The sequence below is a fragment of the Ostrea edulis genome, chromosome 5 (genome assembly GCF_947568905.1).
Source record: "Ostrea edulis chromosome 5, xbOstEdul1.1, whole genome shotgun sequence".
NCBI lineage: Eukaryota > Metazoa > Mollusca > Bivalvia > Ostreida > Ostreidae > Ostrea > Ostrea edulis.
This window is the reverse complement of record NC_079168.1, coordinates 18,865,479-18,876,152: the sequence shown is the minus strand read 5'-3', so window position 1 is coordinate 18,876,152 and position 10,674 is coordinate 18,865,479.

Below are 10,674 nucleotides of genomic sequence, written 5' to 3'. Positions count from 1 at the left end.
GATATAGCTTCACAACTCTATATACGGGTCATTAGAACAAATAAACAAACCGCTTAATTATACTGATTACTAAACACGTTCTTTGTTTATGACTTCATCTAGCGTAAACGTTAATTAGTTCGCTTCAGTCCAGACCCTCGTTCAGAACAGACAGTTTTTATTGCCTCATTCACTTGATAATTTCAATAAGTAGACGCTTTTTGTTTCCTTCTCAGCCTTTGTAGTTTAGTTTTAATGTTAATTGGAATTTTAATTTTATTTATTCATTTTTCATTTCAAAATAAATACTTTTTCTTCCTAAAGAAGATGTAGGTCGTCCCAGAAATTTGACAATTTCATATTGTTCGTGTCGTTGGTCATTTTTAGTGCTTTTTACAGTAAATCTCGAATATAGCGAACACGGATATAGCGAAATGACGGCTATAGCGAAGTGAAATCGATTTCCCCGGCAAATTCTTTATATATTCTATATAAAATCTGCGTCTATAACGAACACGGATATAGCGAATTTACGGATATAACAAAGTAAATTCCTATTACCCTTGAATGAAAAATGAACGTAAAAATCACCTTTCATAACGAGTTTTTTCCATTTAAAACTCGTTGAGATTTTAAACAATCGCTTTCTATTGCCATAAAGGATCCGAACTTATCACGAAAGTTCTGTTTGAATTTTTTCAAAAGAGGTTGTTAACGCAAAACAATGCTTACACATACGTTTAGCAAATATATTGTCGTTATTGTTTACTATTCTCGTTAATCAAATTTGAAGTTTGATTGCATTTATTTTATCGTGCACTCCTTTATTTGTGTAAAGCAACAAGTAAATGACAACTGCAATAGACTGTTTGTATGTATTGCACATAATTTTGTTGACATTTCCTTTCGACATGTTCTTGTGTGACTTGATAACCGGGGCCGTTTAACCCATCAAGATGAATTATTACTAGGGGGAAGCTACTGACAAACAAGTTGATGGTACAGGGATTTCAACAGTCTCGATTGAAGTCAACATTTCGCAAATTCTATGGTCGTTATAACGATCTAGTTTGTCAATACAACCTCGCATTGGGTCAAATGCTGTCTAACGTGTTTCATACCGATTGTTAAACCGTTCTTGGCACACTGATTTGACTGCGGATAACTCCGTTTACCTGATCAGGATATGGGGCTCACGCCGGGTGTGACCGGTCAACAGGGGATGCTTACTCCTCCTAGGCACCTGATCCCACCTCTGGTGTGTCCAGGGGTCCGTGTTTGCCCAACTATCTATTTTGTATTGCTTGTAGGAGTTATGAGATTGATCACTGTTCGTTATCTTCACCTTGCATATATAAACCAGTGTGTATATTTCTTGTATAAAAATATTTCTTCTCAAAAATATATAGGCTTAATTTCTCTTAGAGACAATACAAACGCAAGTATATCGATTGCTGCTTTCTGATACAACTGATATACATGTAGAACAAATAAGTTTTATAACGAATTAGTTATGTTTGAGTTATGAATTCGCTATAGGTGTATAGCGAAGTTTTATAAAGTGTCCACAGAAATTCGCTTTATCAGAGTTTTACTGTATATCCTTATTTATCTGTACTCGTATGAAAGGTGAAGATAACGAACAGCCTTGTCGAGAATGTTTTACTCATATTGAGACGTCACCAGCTGTACTTGAAGTACCACAAGCTTAGACTCAGGGCCGTAGCAGTGAGGGTTCTATAATGAACCAGAAGCGACATGGGACCTCCGTTTTTAAGATCATATCCGAAAGACTCGTACTTCTCACTTCTAGATGTCATGCGTTTGACGAATGAGCAATCACTATATATGTTAACGTCTCAGGTTTGACGTGGCCATAGCACGAGCGGGGTTCCAACTCACGACCTTCCGGTCACGAATTGAACGACGTGCCACAGAGCTATCGCGGTCGGTCCAATGAGCAAGTAAGTAGGGGGAAGAGGTAGTTTTTTTTTTAGATAGAGCGTTTACAAAATCAAGTCAAAGCAAGTACAAGAAACCGAAAGAAAAAAACCGTTTTAAGATTAGGCATTTTTTCAACTAGGTCGATAGGGGGAACAAGAATTACACGTGGGCGTAATAGCGGCTTTTGAAAATGATAAGAGAGATAAAATGTTTTTATTTGAAAAAAATCTTTAGAATGCCATTCTTTATGCCTGGTTCCTACTATCGGGTGATACGAACTCCACGACTGACCATTCGTAGCTAATCGCGGAAGTTTTTTTTTTTTAAATTTCAGTTTTGATACGAATTGGTAGTTTTTGTCCTTCGATGTCGAAGAGGACCATAATTTCATCTCTGCTAATTTTTGCGTTTAATGTTATGGGTTCGAAGATGACTGACAAGTCCAATCCTCTCATGGAAATCCTTCCACATTCCGGACAAGACGGTCCGGATGGAGCTGCTATCGATGCTTTTCTCTCCTTTCGCATAGCCCTCTTCTGTTTTGTCAGGCAGGTACGATTCTCCACGTGTATCTTTGCTCCCATCTTCATGCTAGAGCACAAGGCTCTTCAGTCAAGAGCTGATCTTCCCATGTGTCAAGTTCGATGTAGAACAGTTTAGTGATACTTTCAAGGAATCTTTGTACCGCTTTTTCTAACCACCTCTGGGGCGTGAGCCATTTTCTAGCTCCCCACACAAGAGCTGTTTCGGGATGCGGGTGTCATTCATTCTTCCAACATGACCAGCCCGGCGGAGTTGGCCTGACCACAGCATCGTGTCGATGTTGTACATGTTAGCACGACTTAAAACCTCAGTATTTGGGATCTTGTCCTGCTATCTGATGCCGACAATTTTCCGTAGGCATAAAAGGTGAAGATTGATTGCCATCATCGAGAACGTGTGCCTGCATGCCATCATGGAATTGACGTAGCATCGTGATGAACCTTGATGGGCAGCCAATTTTATCCATGATTAACCACAAACCAACTACAAATGTTGTATAGAGACTGGCGTTCTGTTCTTGGCATTTCTCTTGCAATTATTTGGCAGCAAAGATCATGCCCACGGTTGCACGACCTGAGCAGAATTTGATTTTCAAGTAGCATCACTGAAGAGACATTATTTGTGGAAATGCGCATCAAAATTGGTACCATATAAGTTTTACATTTCAAGGTGGCGAAGTCTGTTCAACAGTATGCGTGCAAGGATCTTTCCAGTGATGGGTAGGAGTGAAATTCCTCTGTGGTTGTCACACGACTGTATGTTTCCTTTACGCTTTTAGAGATGGACTATTGAAGCATCCTTTAGGTCCCGTGTTAAGGTTTCCTTTGCCCACATTGACTGGAAAAGTTGAGTCATTTTCTGAAACGTCAGTGGACCTGCAGATTTATAGATCTCAGCTAGAATGGCGTCCGCCCCAGGATATTTACCAGTTGACATTTGCTTCATAGCTTTTTCGGTCTCTGTAGCAGAAGAATGGTCGTCAAGTGTTATGTCAGTTGGGGCCCGAGGTAGGCGATTGATTGCCTTTTTACTGATTGACGATGACCTGTTTAGAACCGACTCGAAGTGCTCTACCCACTTCACAAGAATGTCAGTCTTGTATATGATACGTTTGGTTCCATCAGTAGAGAGCAGTGGTGATGTATCAGCAGGCTGAGTTCTTGACAGAAGCGTTTGGAATTGTGGGTGTCAGCGTAGGCCTGGGTTTTATCGACCGTTTGACTGTGCCATCTGTCCTTCATATGCCTTAATTTAGTCTGGACAGTCTGTTTTAATTGGTGTCAAGCAGCGGTGTCGGCTGAAGTCTTGTTTGAAAGGTTTAGCTTTAAGAGCATGTTTTTCTCTTCAAGCAGCTTGTCTATAGCTTCGTTGTTTTCATCAAACCAATCCTGATGAGAGTGCGTTTTAGGACTCAGTATGTCACTGTATGCAAGGTGAAGATAACGAACAGTGATCAATCTCATAACTCCTACAAGCAATACAAAATAGATAGTTGGGCAAACACGGACCCCTGGACACACCAGAGGTGGGATCAGGTGCCTAGGAGGAGTAAGCATCCCCTGTATATCGAGTGCAGTGTTCCAGAAATCCGCCATCCTGTTCAATTTTGTCAGAGTTCAAGGGCAATGACTCATGCTTCCCATCCAACTTATTAGGGACTTGCTGCTTGACCTTGACATTAATCAGCTCTGGTGAGGTGGTGGTCCGTCCAACAGTCTGCTCCACAGATTGACTTCGTTGTTCGCACATCATTCCTGTCTCAAATTCTGACAATGACATAGTTGATGAGGAGCCAGTGTTTTGAGCGTGGATGCATCCAGGTGGTTCTGTTTCTGGTTGGCAGCTGGAAGAGTGTGTTTGTGACACTAAGGCGGTGCTGGGTACACAATATGAGGAGGAGTAAACCATTGTTCTTACATGATCCAACGCCGTTCTTTCCAATGAATCCACGTTTCTACATCCGACCCGTCCCTGGCATTAAAGTCTCCGTTTAAGAAAAAAAATTAAAGACTATTTTGTCTTGTTTGGCGTGGAAGCAATGATAGTGTCGAGTTCCTCATAAAACTTGTCCTTGATGTCATCAGGGTTTGTCATGGTAGGAGCATAGCAACGAACAATGGTAGCATTTCTCTTTCCCTTCAGTTGAAGAGTCAGCATCATGTCGAGATCGTTGACCCCTTTGGTAGGCTAGTTAGTTTGCCTATTATGTCGTTTTTTATAACGAAGCCAACTCCCGGCGTTCATTGTTCTCACGTCCACTCCAAAAGAAGGTATATTCGGCTTTTGGCTCCCTCATTTGTCCTTCTTCGGCAAAACGAGTTTCATTCAGAACAGCAATATCCACTTTGTATCTTGACAGCTCCTTTGCTACGAGTGTTGTTCTTTCCGGGCTATTCCAATCATCTTTGTCTAAGAGTGTTCGAACGTTCTACGCATGGCTGTGATCGGTATCTGTTTGTTGTTTTTCTTGTTACTTGTTTTTCAACCGCATAATTGCTATTTCTGCCATCGCGGTAAACTAGTCCGGGTTAGTTAAGACAGGCAATGTTTGGGGCATCTTTTCTACCCCCTCCCCAGGCTAGTGCGTACCTGAAGAGGGCTGCTCAGTCACCCAAGATGTTGCCGGGAGCCTTTGCTGTCTCGGTTAAAGTGCTGACGATCAGGATCTTGAGATGTCTGCGTGTAGGGTCAAAACTGCAGCTTCCAGTGTATCCACACCTGCTGTTTTCATCGTTTTCCAACCGCCACATGACTTTGAATGTTTGTGGTGATGTGATGTATTATGTGCGAGATTAAATATGAATTACGCTGATGACTTTTATTCAAGTGAAGTAGGGTTGCGCACCACCAACCTCACTCTCCCGTCTGAATCGCAGTCGAGACGGCTAAAGATGAATCCAGATACAGAAATTGCCAAAGCCTTGCCATATTTGCACAAGAAACCGCCTACGGGACTTCACTTTGAACTGCCTGACCACAGCCGAGTGGTGGCAAGCCTTGATCACGAACACATGAGCCCTTCCGCCTGGTCGGTGACTTTTTTTTGTCTTCGTGCACCCAGTGATGCCGTGTGAACACCATCCCCTCACTTGGTTTAGTCCGCCGACTAAAACGGTACCTGGGTGTGGCGCTAGGATACAGCACGTGAGAGTTTAGGAGATGGATGAAGACCAGAGACATCTGTCCGCCCTAATTGTAAGGTGCAGTCAACAGGCACCAAAAGTATTACTTTTATCCAGAGCCCTAACGTATTAATTGATACGAATTAATAACTTCTTTTACGAATTGTTGCGCTTTGATACGGAAAGGTCACAATAGATAAATTTCAGGTGACATACGTTCTGATAAAATTGTCCCGATCAAGTTTACAATTGGACATCGATCTCATACAATCGTCACGATCTAATTTCCCGATCTGGGATGATCATGTACGTGCAGATACGTTCGTATACGTTACGATGCGCTAATCACAAACCGATGCGCTATGTTGTGATGGGTTACCATTCTGATCACGATGAGGATTGAAGATGATCACTATTTGAGCAACGATTGGACCCCAACAGGTATATATACAGCCCGACTGCCCAGTGGTTTTATTTTTTAACAATACAACCCACAACCACTGAAAATGGGGGAAATAGAGGTTGATGACAACGTGGCATTTGCAGCATTATTGTATGTTTATATTATAACTATCGTGACAGATCGTGGGGCAACGCAACAAGGCGTGGTGTTTAACTTGTAAAAGATTGACCAGGATCATCACGATTTGGGAGCACGATTAAATGCGATTTGTTACGATGCAATGCGATCTGATGCGATTGTAAAAACTAGGAAGCATTGTTTTAGCACACTAAAACTGATGGCTCCCCTTCCATTTTTCATATTTTAAAGTAACGTTTGCCTATGTGTATATGTTCTTCAAACATGGAACAGTGTTGTGAACATATGATAGTAAATTAAAACATACCAACATACCAACTAACAAAGGCCTATACCAAAAGACAAAAAAGTTTGTCCGGACAAAACATGCTCCAAAGATTCTATTACTTGACCTATACATTCAAGGTCAAAGGTCTGCAAATATGGCACGCGACACAGTCTTATCATGATATACCCACATACCAAATATGAAATGTCTAGCCCATAAAATTCGATTATTTGACATTTACATTAAAATTCAAGGTCAAAGGTTAGCACAAATGGCACACAACACACTGTCTTATGGTATACCCACATACCAAATATCAAAGGCCTATGTCAAAACACAAAAAAGGTTATGCCCCAAGAAGTATATTATTTGACCATTATATAAAAGGTCAAAGATCATAAAAAATGGCATGCAACATTCTGTCTTATCATGGTATACCAACACACTAAATATCAAAGGCCTAGCCCAAAAATTCTATTATTTGACCTTTACATAAAAGGTGAAGATAACGAACAGTGATTAATTTCATAACTCCTATAAGCTATACAAAATAGAGAGTTGGGCAAACACGGACCCCTGGATATACCAATGATGGGATCAAGTGCCTAGGGGGAGTAAGCATCCCCTGTCGAACTGTCACACTCGCCGTGAGCCCTCTACATAAAACGGTAAGGTCATCGAAATTGGCACGTGACAAGTCTTATCATGGTATACCCACATACTAAATATCAAAGGCCTATGGCTAGAGACAAAAAAGTTATGGTCCGGACAAAAAATGCGAAAAAACTTCTATTGATTGACCTTTACATAAAAGTTCAAAGGTATTAAAAAATGGTACACGAAACACTTGTGTAATGATATACCCACATACCAAATGAAAGGTGAAGATAACGAAGTGACCAATCTCATAACTCCTACAAGCAATACAAAATAGATAATTGGGAAACACGAATCCCTGGACGTGTTTCCCAACTGTTGGGATCAGGTGCCTAGGAGAAGTAATTATACCCTGTCGACCGGTCACACCCGCCGTGAGCCCTACATCTTGATCAGGTAAACGGAGTTATCCGTAGACAAAAATCAAAGGTCCCAAAAACACAAAAAAAAGATATGGCCTTGACAAACTTTGTATTAGAAGCGTAAGAAGAATCAGTATGTCCCCTTCTGGGAAGGGGAGACAAAATTAATCGTGTTGATCACAGAATTTTTTTTTTACAGTTACAGTTCAACACGATTGTCATGACTGACGCCAAGATTTGTTAAGATTTCATACGATCACCACGATTATTTCACGATTATAAGACCACGATTTCAATCATGCCGCGAATCGTGATAGTGGGAATCTAGCACAAATAGTGATTCGTAACTCACTTAATGAAAATTTATGATTATCGGTAAATCCGGGATGCTTTCTGTATTAAAGACTAAACGGATTAGAACTTTTTTATATAACATTTACTTTAATTATACGTTGAATCAGAAATAAGGATTTATCAAATACTCACCATCAATGGTGTAATATGAAAATCCGAAAGATGTTCGCAATGTTGAAATATTTACTGTCACGGTTAGTATACATCGTTTTTGAAAACGATTGTAAAAGAATGATCGGCAATTACCATGGATAAGACATCGAGTGTTACAAAGAGGTACGCTTTGACAATTTTGGAAATCCTTCATGATTCCTGTTTTTGGTTCCATATCAACTGCTTCGGGTACAAATCTAAAATATGATGTGCGGAATCCATCGCACCGTGAAAGAATAAACCATACAAGCCATACGCATATAGCCACTGGAGTACATGTGGAAGAGTTTTTACTGGGGTACATTTCAGACAGATTGTAAGTCTTTACAAAACTACTATTGAAACTTAACGTCTGACAGTAGAAAAATCCAGTATATCTGTAAAACCTTTAAATAACCTTTGATTATGTCGCGTGCAATAAAAGCACTCTTTCGGAATTAAAAACTTAGCAATTGAAAAGTCGAAATCAATGTTTTATCATGGGACTTGAGGATAAAAAAGCACTCTTTCGGAATTAAAAACCTAGCAATTGAAAAGTCGAAATCAATATTTTTTTAATGGGACTTGAGGATAACGTTTCTGCTCAAAAATTTAATGGTACACGAGGATACTTTTATTATCATACCAGATTTAACTCGCGCAAGCACGTTTTATATTGAAACGAATAAGAATCATTTCATTTTATTTACATGTGTATGCAAGGTGAAGATAACAAACAGTGATCAATCTCATAACTCCTACAAGCAATACAAAATAGATAGTTGGGCAAACACGGACCCCTGGATACACCAGAGGTGGGATCAGGTGCCTAGGAGGAGTAAGCATCCCCTGTTGACCGGTCACACCCGGCGTGAGCCCCATATCCTGATCAGGTAAACGGAGTTATCCGCAGTCAAAATCAGTGTGCCAAGAACGGCTTAACAATCGGTATGAAACACGTCAGACAGCATTTGACCCAATGCGAGGTTGTATTGACGAACTAGATCGTTATAACGACCATAGAATTTGCGAAATGCTGACTTCAATCGAGACTGTTGAAATCCCTGTACCATCAACTTGTTTGTCAGTAGCTTACCTCGATTGTATATATTTTATTTTGAAGAAAAAATACATGTACACGTAACCGCTTGAGTGAAGAATAGAAAGTATTGATAAAGTGAACATAATGCACCATTTGTTGGAAAGCCAAAGGGTTAAACAATCTAGCAATTATAAATTTGTTGTGAGTAAATGCAAAGTTAGTTCAATGTTTAATATAAAAATACTGGAGCCTGTGAATGATGGCGTAGATTACCAATCAAAATATTTTAATTCAGGTATTTGAAAGAGAGATATGTTGGTGGTATGACTGCAATATTAGAACATGGAAATAGATTATGTAAGACGGACATGGCTACCAGTAAGGGAAAGACGAAGATAACAAACAGTGATCAATCTCATAACTCCCATAAGCAATACAAAATAGAGAGTTGGACAAACACGGACTCCAGGACACACCGGGATCAGGTGTCTAGGAGGAGTAAGCATCCCCTGTTGACAGGTTACACCCTTCGTGAGCCCTATATCCTGATCGGGTAACCGTAGTCAAAATCAGTGTGCCACGAACGATATAACAATCGGCATGAAACACATCAGTCAGCATTTGACCCAATGATTGATTATATTGACAAACTACATCGTTATAACGACCATAGAATTTGCGAAATGCTGACTTTAAACGAGACTGTTGAAACATCTGTAACATCAACTTGTTTGTCAGTAGCCTGCCTCGATTTAAAACTGATCATACTCAAAACAAGCTCTTGTGTGTCGAATCAGTTAAACCGCCGCAGTGGTCTAGACGTTAGAGCGTCCGCCCCGCATGCGGAAGGTCGGGGTTCGAATCCCGGCCGCGATAAACCCAAGTCGTTAAAATAGGTAGTAACAATCCATCGCCAAACGATCGGCATCAGGTGTGAATGTCACGGGTCCTCGGAGATGACCTTAAAAACGGATGCCCCTTGTCAGTAGGTGTGGTGCGCTAAAGAACCCTCACTGCTCAATGGCCGTAAGCGCCGAGTAAAGGTCTAAATTTGAAGCCCTTCACCGGTCTTGATGACGTCTCCATATGAGTGAAAAATTCTTTCGAGAGACGTTAAACAAGGTACAATCAATCGAATCAGTTGAGAGATGTAAACAACATATGCATGTGATAATGGAATATTCCTACATAAATATGGTAGTTGACGATGAAGAGCTGAAATCATTCCCTTTGTCTTAAAGTTGAGTTTTTAGTTTGCCGTTAATATTTATTTTCAATATAATATCTATTGATTGATTGTTTTGATGTTTTCCGCCACACTCAACAATTTTTTCAGTTATATGGTGGCGCCCAGTTTTTATTGGTGGAAGAGAGAACCCAGATATAATGTACCTGGGAAGAGACCACCGACCTTCCGAAAGTAAACTGGGAAACATTCTCACTTCGAACCCGCGCCGACCAGAGGTGAGAGGCCGTGTGATTTTGAGCGCGATGCTCTAACCACTCGGCCACGGAGGCCCCCGATAAAATATCTAAGTAAGAAGCAGATTTGTAGGATTCACAGCGATATATCGAATCGACTTATGAATGAAAATGATTATTGTTAGTTTGCCGTCAATATCGACTTTCATTAAAATATGTAAGTATGAAGCAGAAGTGGAGGACTGTGGTGTCTTTATTTTCATGTCGACAGGAATATATCGAATCGACATGTGAATGGAAATTATTAT